The sequence below is a fragment of the Scyliorhinus torazame genome, chromosome 10 (assembly GCF_047496885.1).
Source record: "Scyliorhinus torazame isolate Kashiwa2021f chromosome 10, sScyTor2.1, whole genome shotgun sequence".
In the NCBI taxonomy this organism is placed as follows: Eukaryota; Metazoa; Chordata; class Chondrichthyes; order Carcharhiniformes; family Scyliorhinidae; genus Scyliorhinus; species Scyliorhinus torazame.
Genome location: NC_092716.1, coordinates 184,399,088 through 184,415,211, shown reverse-complemented (window position 1 = coordinate 184,415,211; position 16,124 = coordinate 184,399,088). Strand labels below are relative to the sequence as shown.

The 16,124-nt window shown below is 48.1% G+C and overlaps 1 long non-coding RNA gene across 2 annotated transcripts in view; it reads left to right on the top strand.

The window, feature by feature from the left end:
- The window catches only part of LOC140384419 (uncharacterized), a 31,353-nt gene extending 16,003 nt beyond the window's left edge, over positions 1–15,350 (top strand). For both annotated transcript variants that reach the window (XR_011933055.1, XR_011933056.1), the window contains exon 2: positions 8,314–15,350. This is a non-coding gene — a long non-coding RNA (uncharacterized lncRNA). The remainder of the gene's footprint in view (positions 1–8,313) is intronic.
- The last annotated feature ends 774 nt before the right edge of the window (positions 15,351–16,124 follow it).

The window sequence follows — 16,124 nt, the reverse complement described above, 5'->3', positions numbered from 1 at the left end:
AATATGCAAACGGCGTTTACTGTACGTGCGGAGTAGAACGCATTGACGCAGCTGTCAAGGCACCGGAGAATTGGAAATTGGCATGTGCCGGGATTTTGGCTTCATGTCCGCTTCTCTGCTCAATCACCTTTCCCGGTTTTGGCGTCGGCCCACGGAGAATCCCACTGTTTTCCCATTCTATGGTTTAACACAGAATTGAGCTCTGGGTGAATTGTCAATACTGTGTATGAACATTTCTCAATACAAGCAGTGACAATGGCCAAAGGTAAGTACGTTTCCAAAAATATTTACACAAGGTAGATCAGCTATCCAGCTCATCATACAGCTCTGCATCAACACTGACTAACCTGATATGTACACTGGCCAACCCTCTGACAGTGCAGCACTGCCTCAGTAATGACATTCTGACAGTGCAATTCTCCCTGAGTACAACCCTAGCAACAGTTCAGCCCTCTCTCTGTATTGATCCTGATAGTGTAGGGCTCCCTCATAATTGACCCTCTGACAGTGAGGTGCTCCTTCAGTACTAACCCTCCGACTGTGCAGCACTCCTTCAGCGCTGCCCCTCTGATCGTGAAACAGTCTCTTGCTAATACACCTCTGATAGTGCTGTGCTCCCTGAGTATTGACCCTTTGACATGCAGCTCCTTCATTTTTGCCCTCGGATTGTGCAGCACGGCCCTTTCAGTACAGCAGCGCTCCCTTCGTTTTATATTAGAGCAGGCTTGTCCATCCTTTTCACTTGGAGGGCCACATTTCCATTCTTTTCTCACTTGATATGACACCGGTCACCAGGTGAGGTTCCCCAATTTGGTTTGTCCCCAGGTGAGGAAGGATGAACCAGCTCCCTTTCTTTAACCAACACCCCCCCCCCCCCCCCCTCCCCAACCTCGATTGGTCACAACCAGATTAATTAATAAAGGATCCCTTCCCTTGTAGATACCCTTTCCCATGCCCAATATTTATGTTTTAAAAGGAGCCAATTTAACCAACCTTTTTGGTGTTAAAGATAGAGTGGGTTAATTAACTACTAAATGCAAGAATAGTGATAAAGAACATGCATGCATGTTCACACCAATTAGATATAAGAATTGGTCCGTAAGTAATCTTTTAAAAAATATATGAATCAGCTATTGGCTTGTCTGTGAGGCGAAGATGGAATGTTCCTGTACCACTGACTTCAGCAGATATATAGTCGGTTTCAAGATTCCAGTATTCTGCAGGTTTCATGCGAAGCTGCCCTGCTTCCCTTTCAGCTATAGCTATGTTGTCTTAGCTTGCTTTAGCAATCAGAGAGAGAAAGAGCGAATTAGCTGTGAAACATGCAGGGGTCTGCTGCTGTTTTTCCTCTTGCGTCACATGTTGATCTACCCACCATGAGTCAACCCTGACCAGGTTTTCCAGATGGCCTTTATCCCAGTCTTTGCCTATTCCTGGAAGGTAAAAATCCACAAATTTGGCTGGGGCATTGCTCACAGGATATCATTCCTGCCGAGATGGCAATCAGCTTCCGATATCTCCACAGGAGATGGCAGTTGGTTTTTGCAAGGCTTTCGATATATCCTTGCCTGGAGGCAGGGTGTGATTCCATTGTCTCTCTCTTAGTATCACCCATCAAAATTCAGCCAGTGATGGAATTTACATCCTCAGTCACCTTTGGCATGTATGTCCATTTTTAAAACCACAGATATTATTTGAAAGTCCAATATGTCCGTACGCAACTCAGGGTTTTTCTCCATCAGTATGACATATTCAAGAGGCCAATCCAATGCATAAATCTTGGAAAGATGAGGGCACTGTTGATGGCACCTGGGCACTGCCAGCCTGGCACCTTGGCAGTGCCACCTGGGCAGCCTGGCACTGCCAGGAAGCCTAAGAGGCACTGCCAGGTTCCCAGGTGACATTTTGCCCACATCGGGGATTGGGTCCAGGGGTGCCCTGCCCATGTCTTGTGGAGAACCCCCCAACAGGGGAGTTGGGGCATTGGGGAGGTTCGGGGGGTGCGTTGAGGGAGGGGGGGGGGACGTTGAGAGATCGGGTGCCATTTTTAAATGGCGCATCAATCTCTTCCGTCACTGAGGAGCTCTGCTCTCTCTCTCTCTCCACCACACGATCTCTCTCTCCCTCGCATGCTCTCTCTCTCCCCCATTTGCACTCTCTTTCTCTTCCCTCTGCTCTCTCTAACTCTTCCTCTCCCCACCACACATCCTCTCTCTCTCCCCCACATGTTCTCTCTCTCCCCATATGCTCTCTCTCTCCCCCATAAGCTCTCTCCCCCACAGAGTCTCTCACTCCCTCACCCCACACGCTCTCTTTCTCTCTCCACCACTCGCTCTCTCTCCACCACCGACTCTCTCTCTCTCCCTACACACGCTCTCTTGCTCTTCCTCACACGCTCTCTCTCCCTCACACGCTCTCTCCCTCACACGTTCTCTCTCTCTCTCTCCCTCACATGTTCTCTCTTTTTCTCTCCCCCACATGATGTCTCCCTCTCTCCCTCGCACACCTCTCACGCCCCTTGGTGGTATGTATTAGGGGTAATACGGTACCTCTGATGCCGAGAGGCTATTGGTAGACAGACACTGGGTCCTGATTGGATCTGCCGCCTGCTGGCTCCACCCAGTAAGGTGGAGGATAAGAGCCCGGGTTCTCCCAGCAGCCGCATTCTGTAACTGAGCTGCTGGGGAACAAGTCTGCGTAATAAAGCCATCGATTGACTTCATCACTTCTCAACTCGTGAGTAATTGATTGTGCCACAATTTATTAAGCAGACTTAAAAAGACTATGGAGCTCCGGATCGCCCCGGAGTGTCTGCGAATCAGCCCCCATGCAGCAAACTCAGCGGCCGTATTTAAACACTGGCTAGCGTGCGTCGAAGGATACCTCCGAATGGCCCCCGGCTGGACTGCAGAAGACCAGAAAATGCAGGTCCAGCATTCCAGGGTGAGCCCGGAGATCTACACGCTCATTGAAGATGCGGAGGATTTCCCGACGGCGCTCACCATGCTGAAAGAGGTCTACATTCGGCCCATAAACCAAGTCTACGCACGCCACCAACTCTCGATGAGATGGCAAATCCCCGGAGAATCGCTGGACGAGTTCTACAGCGCGCTGCTGATATTGGGAAGGAACTGCAACTGCCCATCGGTGAGCACAAACGAACATACGGAGCTCCTAATTGAGGATGCTTTTGTGGCAGGTATGACTTCTTCCCAAATTCGCCAGCGACTGCTAGAGAGAGACTCATTAGGGCTCACAGAGGCACTGGCCCTTGCGGCCTCCCTCGACGTCGCCTCACAAAATGCCCGCGCCTACGACCCCGACCGCGCAGCAGCCCCTTGGGCTCCGTGGACCCCCGTTGCGACCGACTTCCCGGCACCCCCCACCACTCCGCAAGCCTGCGTGGCCAGAGCACCAGACCACCTGGGTGGGCCCCACTGCTATTTTTGCGGGCAGTCGAAACACCCCCGGCAGCGCTGCCCGGCCCGCTCGGCCATCTGTAAAAGTTGCGGCAAAAAGGGGCACTACTCAGCGGTGTGCCAGTCCCCGGGGGTCGCGGCAATCTCCGGGGGAGAACGGGGACAGCAGACTCAATCCCCCCAACGATCCATGGCGGCCAACGGGCGCCGCCATTTTGGGTCCCGGACGCCACATGGGGAGGATAGGCGCCGCCATCTTGTGACCCCCAGCCACGTGCGATCCATGGGCGCGGCCATTTTGTCCGCCCCCGACTGCGTGCGATCCATGGACGCCGCCATCTTGGCTGACAGCCAAGGAACCCAGCATAGACGGCTCCACGGGGTCTGAAGAAAACACCCCGATGCAACAACCACGACTGGCTTCGGTGACCCTGGACCAGTCGCGGCCCCGGACGCTCCAAACGGCAACAACAACGGTGCTGGTCAACGGGTACGAAACACCATGTCTGATCGATTCTGGGAGCACGGAAACCTTCATCCATCCGGATACGGTAAGACGCTGTTTTCTTTCCATTCGTCCGAGCACCCAAAAGATTTTCCTGGCAGTGGGATCCCATTCCGTAGAAATCAAAGGGTTCTGCATCGCGAACCTAACAGTGCAAGGGAGGGAGTTTTAAGAATTATCGGCTTTATGTCCTTCCCCACCTCTGCCCTCCCACTCTCCTTGGGTTAGATTTCCAATGTAACCTCCAGAGCCTAACATTCCAATTCGGCGGCCCTATACCCCCCCTCACTATCTGCAGCCTCGTGACCCTCAAGGTTGAACCGCCTTCCTTGTTTGCAAACCTCACCCTGGATTGCAAACCCGTCGCCACTAGGAGCAGACGATACAGTGCCCAGGATCGAACGTTTATCCGGTCTGAAGTCCAGCGGCTGCTGAAGGAAGGCATGATCCAGGCCAGCAATAGTCGCTGGAGAGCCCAGGTGGTAGTTGTAAAGACCGGGGAGAAGCAGAGGATGGTCGTAGACTATAGTCAAACCATCAACAGGTACACGCAGCTAGATGCGTACCCTCTCCCCCGCATATCCGACATGGTCAATCGGATTGCACAGTACAAGGTCTCTTCCACCGTGGACCTTCAGTCCGCATACCACCAGCTTCCCATCCGCCCGAGTGACCGCAAGTACACGGCCTTCGAGGCAGACGGGCGGCTCTACCACTTTTTAAGGGTCCCATTTGGCGTCACTAACGGAGTCTCGGTCTTCCAACGGGAGATGGACCGAATGGTTGACCAGCACCGTTTGCGGGCCATGTTCCCATACCTCGACAATGTCCAAGAACGACAAGATCTTGAGGTGGAGGATCGAGCTCTCCACCTATAACTATGAGATCTTGTATCGTCCCAGAAAGCTGAACGAGCCGTCCGATGCCCTATCCCGCGGCACATGTGCCAACGCACAAGTAGACCGTCTCCAAGCCCTCCACGAGGACCTCTGCCACCCGGGGGTCACTCGATTCTACCACTTGTGAAGACCCGCAACCTCCCCAACTCTGTTGAGGAGGTCCGAACAGCCACCAGGAACTGCCAAATCTGCGCAGAGTGCAAGCCGCACTTTTTCAGGCCAGATCGAGTGCACCTGATAAAGGCTTCAAGTCCCTTTGAGCACCTCAGTCAGGATTTCAAAGGCCCCCTCCCCTCCACCGACCGTAACGCGTACTTGCTAAACCTGGTGGATGAATACTCCCGTTTCCCCTTCGCCATCCCCTGCCCCGACATGACCGCGGCCACGGTCATTAAAGCCCTCTGCACCATCTTTGCACTGTTCGGTTTCCCCGCATACATCCATAGCGACAGAGGGTCCTCCTTCATGAGCGACGAGCTGCGTCAGTTCCTGCTCAGCAACGGGATAACCTCGAGCAGGATGACCAGCTACAACCCCCGGGGGAACGGTCAGGTAGAGAGGGAGAACGGTACTGTCTGGAAGACCGTCCGACTGGCCCTACGGTCCAGAAATCTCCCAGTTTCCCGGTGGCAGGAAGTTCTCCCGGATGCCCTCCACTCCATCCGGTCGCTGCTGTGTACCACAACTAATCAAACGTCTCACGAGCGCCTCCTTGTCTTCCCTAGGAAGTCATCCTCCGGAACGTCGCTGCCGACCTGGCTGGCAGCCCCAGGACCCATCTTGCTCCGAAAACATGTGCGGGCGCACAAATCGGACCCGTTGGTCGAGAGCGTTCACCTTCTCCACGCAAACCCTCAGTACGCCTACGTGGCGTACCCCGAAGGCCGACAGGACACAGTCTGGACAGCACATTCCGTCAATCCATGCGATAACAGAAGAACATAAGAATTAGGAGCAGGAGTAGGCCATCTGGCCCTTCGAGCCTGCTCCGCCATTCAATGAGATCATGGCTGATCTTTTATGGATTCAGCTCCACTTTCCCGCCCGAACACCATAACCTTTGATTCCTTTATTCTTCAAAAAACTATCTATCGTTATTTTGAAAACATTGAATAAAGGAGCCTCAACTGCTTTACTGGGCAGGAAATTCCATGGATTCACAACCCTTTGGTTGAAGAAGCCCCTCCTAAACTCAGTCCTAAATCTACTTCCCCTTATTTTGAGGCTATGCCCCCTAGTTCTGCTTTCACCTGCCAGTGGAAAAAACCTCCCCACATCTATCCTATCTATTCCTTTCGTAATTTTAAAATTTTCTACAAGATCCCCCCCCCACATCCTTCTAAATTCCAATGAGTACAGTGCCAGTCTACTCAACCTCTCCTTGTAATCCAACCCCCTCAACTCTGGGATTAACCGGGGCAACACGGTGGCGCAGTGGGTTAGCCCTGCTGCCTCGCAGCGCCGAGTCCCAGGTTCGATCCCGGCTCTGGGCCACTGCCCGTGTGGAGTTTGCACATTCTCCCCATGTTTGCATGGGTTTCGCCCCCACAACCCAAAGATGTGCAGGCTAGGTGGATTGGCCACGCTAAATTGCCCCTTAATCGGAAAAAATGAATTGGGTACTCTAAATTTTATAAAAAAGAAAAAAAATTAAGGAAATTTAATTATTAATTATTTTTCTAAATAAATTTTAAAAATAAAATCTCTGTGATTAACCTAGTGAATCTCCTCTGCACACCCTCCAGCGCCAGTACGTCCTTTCTCAGGTAAGGAGACCAAAACTGAACACAATATTCCAGGTGTGGCCTCACTAACACCTTATACAGTTGCAGCATAACCTCCTTAGTCTTAAACTCCATCCCTCTAGCAATGAAGGACAAAATTCCATTCGCCTTCTTAACCACCAGTTGCACCTGTAAACCAACTTTTTGCGACTCATGCACTAGGACACCTCGGTCCCTCTGCACAGCAGCATGTTTTAATACTTTATCATTTAAATAATAATCCCTTTTGCTGTTAGTCCTACCAAAATGGATAACCTCACACTTGTCAATATTATATTCCATCTGCCATTCCCTAGCCCATTCACTTAAACTATCCAAATCCCTCTGCAGACTTCCAGTATCCTCTGCACTTTTTGCTTTACCACTCATCTTAGTGTCGTCTGCAAACTTGGACGCATTGCACTTGGTGCCCAACTCCAAATCATCTACGTAAATTGTGAACAATTAAGGCCCAGCACTGATCCCTGAGGGACACCACTAGCTACTGATTGCCAACCAGAGAAACACCCATTAATCCCCACTCTTTGCTTTCTATTAATTAACCAATCCTCTATCCATGATACTACTTTCCCCTTAATGCCATGCATCTTTATCTTATGCAGCAACCTTTTGTGTGGCACCTTGTCAAAAGCTTTCTGGAAATCCAGATATACCACATCCATTGGCTCCCCGTTGTCTACCGCACTGGTAATGTCCTCAAAAAATTCCACTAAATTAGTAGGCACGACCTGCCCTTTATGAACCCATGCTGCGTCTGCCCAAGGGACAATTTCCATCCAGATGCCTCGCTATTTCTTCCTTGATGATAGATTCCAGCATCTTCCCTACTACTGAAGTTAAGCTAACTGGCCTATAATTACCCGCTTTCTGCCGACCTCCTTTTTTAAACAGTGGTGTCACGTTTGCTAATTTCCAATCCACCGGGACCATCCAGAGTCTAGTGAATTTAGGTAAATTATCATGAGTTCATTTGCAATTTCCCTAGCCATCTCTTTTAGTACCCTGGGATGCATTCCATCAGGGCCAGGAGACTTGTCTACCTTTAGTCCCATTAGCTTGCCCATCACTACCTGTGAAGACCAACCCAAAAAAACGTTCAGTTCCTCAGCCATTTTCTCATCTCCCCTTATTAAATCTCCCTTCTCATCCTCTAAAAGACCAATATTTACCTTAGCCACTCTTTTTTTGTTTTATATATTTGTTGAAACTTTTCCGATCTGTTTTTATATTCTGAGTAAGTTTACTCTCATATTCTATCTTACTCTTCTTTATAGCTTTTTTTAGTAGCTTTGTGGTGCCCCCTAAAAATTTCCAAACCCTCTAGTCTCCCACTAATCTTTGCCACTTTGTATGCTTTTTCCTTCAATTTGATACTTTCCCTTATTTCCTTAGATATCCATAGTCAATTTTCCCTCTTTCTACTGTCCTGCCGTTTTGTTGATATAAACTTTTGCTGAGCACTGTGAAAAATCACTTGGAAGGTTCTCCACTGTTCCTCAACTGTTTCACCATAAAGTCTTTGCTCCCAGTCTACCTTAGCTAGCTCTTCTCTCATCCCATTGTAATCTCCTTTGTTTAAGCTCAAAACACTAGTGTTTTACCTTCTCACCGTCCATCTGTATTTTAAATTCCACCATATTGTGATCGCTCCTTCCGAGAGGATCCCTAACTATGAGATCATTAATCAATCCTGTCTCATTACACAGGACCAGATCTAGGATCGCTCGTTCCCTCGTAGGTTCCATTACATACTGTGATGCGGGTGAAAGGGCGCCATGCAGACATGACGGATGCCATTCAACTTCACGAAGGCGGCAAATGCCTCGCTAGTGAACGAGGCTCTGTTGTCCGTCACTAGGACCTCCAGCAACTCATGCGTGGAAAAAGAGGCACATAGCCGGTCGATGATGATGCAGGAGGTGTTAGATGATATTCGGTGTACTTTCAGCCATTTCGCAACGACGATCACCAGGAACATAGAGCCCATAAATGGCCCAGCGAAATAAGAACATAAGACCATAAGACATAGGAGCGGAATTATGCCATTCGACCCATCGAGTCTGCTCTGCCATTCAATCATGGCTGATATTTTTCTCATCCCCATTCTTCTGGCCTTCTCCCCATAACCCCTGATCCCCTTATTGATCGAAATCTGCATATACCCAAGAGCTTCAAGGCCACTCCCATGAGTGTAGAGGCACCACCACTGGGAGTTTCTGGTGGTACTGACAGGGCAGCATTGAGCCAGCAACTCTATGACCGACCATGCTCTGAAAAACGAGGTTCGGCCTGCGGGTCTACCCGGATATTTGCTATGGCCCCTTTGATCTTCACAAGGCCCAACCCAAAAAGGCCAGGGAACTTCCGCAACACAGCCTGCAAACCCGCGCATTCCACCTGGAGGATCCACGGCAGTCAAGGCGCAACCGGTGTAGCAAGGCGCAACCGGTGTAGCCAGTCGCAGCTGAGTAGGCAGGAACCGTCTGCCTGCACCACAAGGAGGGAAGCCAAAGAGATAGATGCTCGTCGGTCACCGGGGTGAGAGTTGGGCCTTCGATAGTCAGCTGCTCCCCAGTATAGGTTGGCCAGGCGGGAAGTTGAATTAGACAAATGCAATTCACTTATCCCAAGACACATTAGTAAAGGCAACAGAGTCAGTTGAGTAAAAATAAAGTGCTGGTTTATTCATAACAGAAAAGTATACACACACAGGATCCAGTTAGGCTTCACCAGCCCTTTCTCTCTGGAAGCCTGTGCTAGCCAGGCCAACCTTATGTACAACAGTCCCTGCCTCCTAGTTAACAGGGGAGTGAATACTCCTCGCGCCACACGGGGACTATAATCTGTCCCATGTGCCCTGTGTGGGATACAGCAGTTTCTTTCAGTATCATACCAGCATTTTTAAAACTGCCTCCTGGGCCATATTGGGGGAGCTTTCTGAACTGCATCCAGCCCACGGGCCGTGCGTTGGTCAAGCCTACACTTGAGTGTCATCCAAGGTGAAGTAGAGGGCTCACGGTGGCGCAGTGGTTAGCATTTCTGCCTCACGGCGCCGTGGTCCCAGGTTCGATCCCGGCTCTGGGTCACTGTCTGTGTGGAGTTTGCACATTCTCCCCGTGTTTGCTTGGGTTTCACCCCCACAACCCAAAGATGTGCAGGGTAGGTGGATTGGCCACGCTAAATTGCCCCTTAATTGGATAAAATGAATTGGGTACTCTAAATTTATAAAAAATCCGAGGTGTCGTGTTGGAGTCTCTGAAGTGGGGTTTGAATCCATTATCTTTTGACTTAGAGATAATATCCACTGATATTTGAGGTCAGAACTGCAATGTTGAGCAGCACAGTGCCGCAGTGGGTTAGCCCTGATGCCTCACGGCGTCGAGGTCCCAGGTTTGATCCCGGCTCTGGGTCACTGTCCATGTGGGGTTTGCACATTCTCCCCGTGTTTGCATGGGCTTTGCCCCCACAACCCAAAGATATGCAGGCTGGGTGGATTGGCCATGCTAAATTGCCCCTTAATTGGAAAAAATGAATTGGGTACTCTAAATTTTTTTTTTAAAAGAACTCCAGTGTTTTGGGTCTGAAGAATAGTAAACCATGGGCAGGAGATTTCTGAATTTGTGTCGGTGCAGACTCGATGGGCCGAATGGCCTTATTCTGCGCTGTAAATTATATGGTTCTATGAATTGGGTGCTCATGGATGATTACAATGGACTGGTGTAGAAAGAGTTAATTGGGCGCCAGTTGGAATTCCTGTGGCCAGGCTGAAGTGATTTAATGGAGTTTGATATAGTGTTATTCTGCCTGTGATTTCTTGTTCTGCACATGCAAGCTTAATTTCTATTAGGCAATGATTAAATAACTTTTGAATCAGTGTCTTAAAATGTCTACTGAACATTGTGAATGTGTGAGAGGTTAATGGTTATGAAACTGAGATGTGGAGATTGCGATTGTCAGGGGTACGCGAGAGGTTGCTGCCTTTAAGTAGGGGAAGGTTTGCGAAGTTAAGCCAGCACGAGAGCATGTGAAGGATGGGGGAAGGGTTGACTCAGTGGCCTTGAGGCTTTCCAGTGACGCAGTGATAGCTGCCTAACCCGTCCGGCAAAAGAATGTGCGTGATGAGAAGCTGCTGATAAAATAGGAACTGGACTCAAGGATTTGTGTGCGAGTGCAGGAAAATCTGAAACACTTGTTTATTTTTTTGTTAATTAAAACAAGTTGGCCTTTTATGTCATTGAATCTGAGAGAAAATATTAAAATATGAGGGGAAACAAATGCCTTCATACACTGATTGGATAAGATCTGGAATGCACTCCCTGAGGGTATGACGGAGGCAGATTGAATCAGGGCATTCAAGAGGGAATTGGATTATTATCTGAAAAAGAACACCGTAGGGCTGAGGGGAGGCGGTGGGGGAATGGCACAGGGTAGATTACTCCTGAGAGCCACGCTGGTACAAATGGCTTTCTTCTGTGTAACAATTCTGTGATTCGGTGAATCTTACATCCCAGAAGAAGAGTATTGGCCAATGGTCCCAGTGCCAGCTCTTTCAAAGAGCTATTCAATTAATCCCATTTCCTTCAAGTATTTCTACTTTTGAAAGTTATTATTGAATTTTCTTCCGCCCTCCCACGCCCCGCCCTTTCCGATCATCATGACTCACTGCGTAAAACGAATCCTCTTTGTCTGCCCTCTGGCTCTTTTTTTTGCCAGTTATCTTAAACCTTTGTCCTCTGATTACAGACCCCTTTCCTGCCGCTGAAACCATTTCCTCCTACCTACTGGATCAAAATCTCACGCAATTTTGAACATATTGCCACTCCCAATTTTTCCATCCAAAACGTAACACAACACTTGGTGTTAAATTCCATCTGCTATATCTCAGTCCAATCCATCAATCTATTTACACAATCTATGTTGAAGTCTGTTACTGTCCTCTTCACTATCTACAAAATTTCTGAGTTTCATGTCATCTGCAAACTTTGAAATTATGCCCTGCACACCTATGTCCAGATCATTAATATGTAATAATATATATCAAAAATAGCATTACCTCCTGAGGAACACCACTGTATAATTTCATCCAGTCTGAAATTTCCTCTGCTTTCCGTTTCAATTTTGTGTTTATACTGGCCACTGTCTCTAATTAGAAGTCTATCATGTGGCACTTTATCAAATACATTTTGAAATTTATGTAGGCAACATCAACCACATTTGTTAGCTAATGATTTGTCTTGATCAAATCTGGGCTGACCTTCATTTATTAACCCACGTTTTTCCAAATAACAACTTAACCCAGCATGTTTAATTGTCGTGAAATGTTTCAAGGTAACAATAATAGCACCTTTAAAGTAATAAAACATCCCAAGGCATTTATAGGGGTGAGAGAAAACATATAATGCAAGCCCCTTAAAGAGATGTAAGGACAGATGACCAAAAACCTGACTAAAAGGTCGGTTTTAAGAAACTTTTAAAGAATGAAGGGAATTAGAGAGATGGAGGAGCGTATGATGTATTCCAGAGCTATGGACCGAGTCAACTGAAGGCACGGCTAGTAATATTGGAGCGATTAAAATCAGGCTACTCAAGAGGCCTGAACTGGAGGAGTGCAGAAATCTCAGAGGGCTGTGGGGCTGTCAGAATACAAAGATAGGGAAGGATTTGAACACATGGACACAAATTTTAGAATTGTGGAGCTCCTTGGCTACGAGCCAGCGTAAGTCAGCAAACACAAGGGTTTAGTAGGTGACTGGGAATTGGTGTGAGTAAAGACACAGGCAGCAGAGATTCAGGTGACATGAGGTTTACAGAGGACAGAACCTGGCAAGCCAGCCAGGAGTGCATTACAAGAGAACTGGACACAGTAGATAAGGAGAAACTGTTTTAATGGTGGAAGGGTCGAAACCAGAGGACACTGTTTTACAGTGTCTGTTAAAAGAACCAGAGGCGACATGAGGAAAAACATTTTTACTAAGTGACTGTCTAGGATCTGGAATGCACTGTCATATAGTGTGGTGGAGACAGATTCAATCATGGCTTTCAAAAGGGAATTAAATAATTACCTGAAGAGAAATGATTTGCAGGGCTACGGGTATGGGGCAGGCAGAGGGTAGTGGGACTAGCTGAGTTTCTTTAGAGAAAGCCAACACACACATGATGGACGTAATAGCCTTCTTCTGTTTTGTAATCCTCAAATGACTGCTAGGATTTTGTTTGCTAGGAGGTAGACGTACACAGGAAGTGGTGGAAATGGTGGAGGGTAATCCTTTGAATACTGAGGCTGAGGTGGTGGAAGGTGAGAACAAGGGGAATCCTATCATGGTTCAGAGACAAGCACAGTCAAAGGATCTGCCAACCACAGTGAGGGGGGAGTCATTGGTTGAGGAAAAAGGATAGATTCAGAGAATTTCTTTGGAAGGTTGCATTGTTCACACAAATGAGACGGAGAAACTGGGAGAATAGGATTCTTATAGAATATGTGGGGCGGGATTCACCGACCCCCCGCGATTCTCCGGCCCGCGATGGGCCGAAGTCCCACCCGTTCTATGCAGGTCCAGCCGGCGTAAAGTGGAGTTGGTCCCTTACCGGCGGGACCTGGCGGCGTGGGCGGGCTCCGAGGTCCTCGGGTGGGCGCGGGGCGATCTGACCCCAGGGATGCCCCCACGATGGCCTGGCCCGCGATCGGGGCCCACCGATCCACGGGCGGGCATTTGCCGTGGGGGCACTCTATTCCGATGGCCGGCGCGAAGGTGAAACCCCCTGCGCATGCGCGGGGATGACGTCAGCAGCTACTGACGCACCCGCGCTTGCGCGGACTTGCGTCGGCCAGCGGAGTCCCTTCGGCCCTGGCTGGCGCGGCGCCAAAGGCCTTCCACGCCGGCCGGCGCGGCGCAAACCACTCCAGCGCCGGCCTAGCCCCTGAAGGTGCGGAGGATTCCGCATCTTTGGGACGGCCCGATGCTGGAGTGGTTCCCGCCGCTCCACTGCACCGTTTCTGCCCGCCCCGCCGAATCCCGGAGAATCCCGCTCCCCGGTGTGAGCAAGAATAATTAAGGCAGTTGTAGTGATATCATGGTTGTCTTATAATTCACTGGCTGACCACTAGGAGTCTCATTAGTATATAAGTGAATGTTTGTCAGGTGACCTCAGACTGACTAGGGAGCTGGGAGAGAGATTTCTTGTGCGTGTTCCGTCTGTTATTCATGTGTTGTTTTGTATATATTTGACCCACAGTTAATGTTAATAAATCATTTGTAGCTTTAGCTACAAGTGCTCTTGCAATATAAATCAGGCCATCCAGCAGCATTAGGAGCCAGTGTGCTCATAATGGATATTGGCAGTTAACTTATCTCTAGAAATAGACAAAGTCAGAGATCGATCATGTGACGATGAAAGGAATTGGAAGCAATGTTGATGAAATTTTCCAGTTCAGGGCAAGAGAAGGAAATGGCAACATACCGTCTTTATAGAATGGTTACAGGACAGAGGAGGTCATTTGGCTCATTGCTTCAACACAAGCTCTTTGTGGAATCAACTTACCTAGTTTCACCGTTACCCAAGAAATCCTTTCCTACTTTGAGAATTATCTATTTCCCTTCAATGTCATTGAAAAAGGGATGGGGCGGGGGCCCAAGTAGGATAGAAAAGTAATATCACATATTCCACAAAAAATGCAGATATAAAAAGGAACAGGGCCAGAGAGAGAAATCATAGGCCATGGTGCTTCTCTTGTTTCAGGGCCCATATTCCCCCCCCCCCACTTTATCCTTCCCCTCAATCATGTATGATCCTGAAGTAGGCCATTTTCCAAGACCATATTTTTATCTCATCTCATCAAACATTCTTCATTTATGAAACTGTTTTATTGGACTGATTGGCATCGTTTAACATTTATTGGACTATTTTATTGGGCTGATTGGCACCGTTTATAATATAATGTGCCCACAATGCAGAAGGGGACACCCGGATGGACATTCGTTTAAATCCCCTTCTGCACTGATGGAAGACACTTGTTCTGCCCAGCAATAGCACGAAGCTGCATCTTAAAACGGCCCCATGGCCAGGAGATCGGGATATCTGCGAGTCAAGACCCTGGCAGTGGGATATATGGCACAACTGTATTGCAAAGACTTATGAAAGAATGAAATAATAAATTAATAAAATGGCCAAGGCAGGCAAAGAAACCAGAATAGGAGGAATAAAAGAAATGTATAGATTAGATTAGCGTCCCCCACACACACAGCAGGACAAAGATGCCATTAACACCTCATTTAGCAAACACAGAAACAAAAGCATAGCACAGCCACAGACATCGGAGGTCAATTTAGTTAAGGAGACACATCAGGGAGATAATGGGAAACACATTAGAGAAGGGAAGGACACCGGAGCAAGCACAGATAATCTCATCAACACGAACACACTCCATACAGATGCAAATTGACAAGGGAGGGACACCGGAGCGAGCACAGATAATCTCATCAACACGGACACACCATACAGATGCAAATTGACAAAGATGCATATTCTCAGTTTAAACCTGTCTGAGAGATCTAAATCAAAACTACCCTTTAACTATTATGTATGAGCAAATGTTCCCGCTCGAATTTGGATTCCTATAAAAATCCAGAGCGAATGTGTAATTGTTGAGATCAACGTGGACCAAGCCACTGTTTCTGAGCTGACTGTGTGGGTCTCCCTGAAGGCTTCAGTAATTGTACAATAAAGAACAACGCTTTGAACCTTGCCTTGAGACTCGGCCTCTTGACTGCACTGGTACAGGGGATTTTTGCCTACAACAATCCTTTCCCTCCTCAGGACTCATTCATCAATTCACCAAACAATCGCAGAAAGGTGCAAGTAAAATTATAATGCCCGTTGTTGGCAACTGGTTACAAATATCATCCGATATAAATGCAACATGGGTTATTAATATTAAGAGCAGCAATGATATAATGCAGTGTTAGTTTGTGTTCATCCTATAGGTGATCCCACCATAACAATAAACAAACTTTAACTGCATTGGGCAATATTTTTAATTTGACAGCAAAAAATACCATCAGTCATTTACAGTAATAATAATTTTTATTATTGTCACAAGTAGGCTTACATTAACTCTACAATCAAGTTACTGTGAAAATCCCCTAATCGCTACATTCTGGCGCCTGTTCGGGTGCACTGTGGGAGAATTCAAAATGTCCAATACACCTAACAAACACGTCTTTCGGGACTTGTGGGAGGAAACCGGAGCACCCGGAGGAAACCCATGCAGACATGGGGAGAACGTGCAGACTCCGCATAGACAGTGACCCAAGCAAGAATCGAACCTGGGACCCTGGTGCTGTGAAGCAACAGTGCTAACCACTGTGCTACCGCGCAGACAATAATACAGATTTCAGTGACTGCCTCAACCCTCATTAACATGTTCTGCACATTGTGCCATGTGTAAACGTTGACAGTAAATTCATATTTGGGGGAAGATTCAGGGCGGGATTCTCCGTTTCTGAGACGAAGTGTTGAT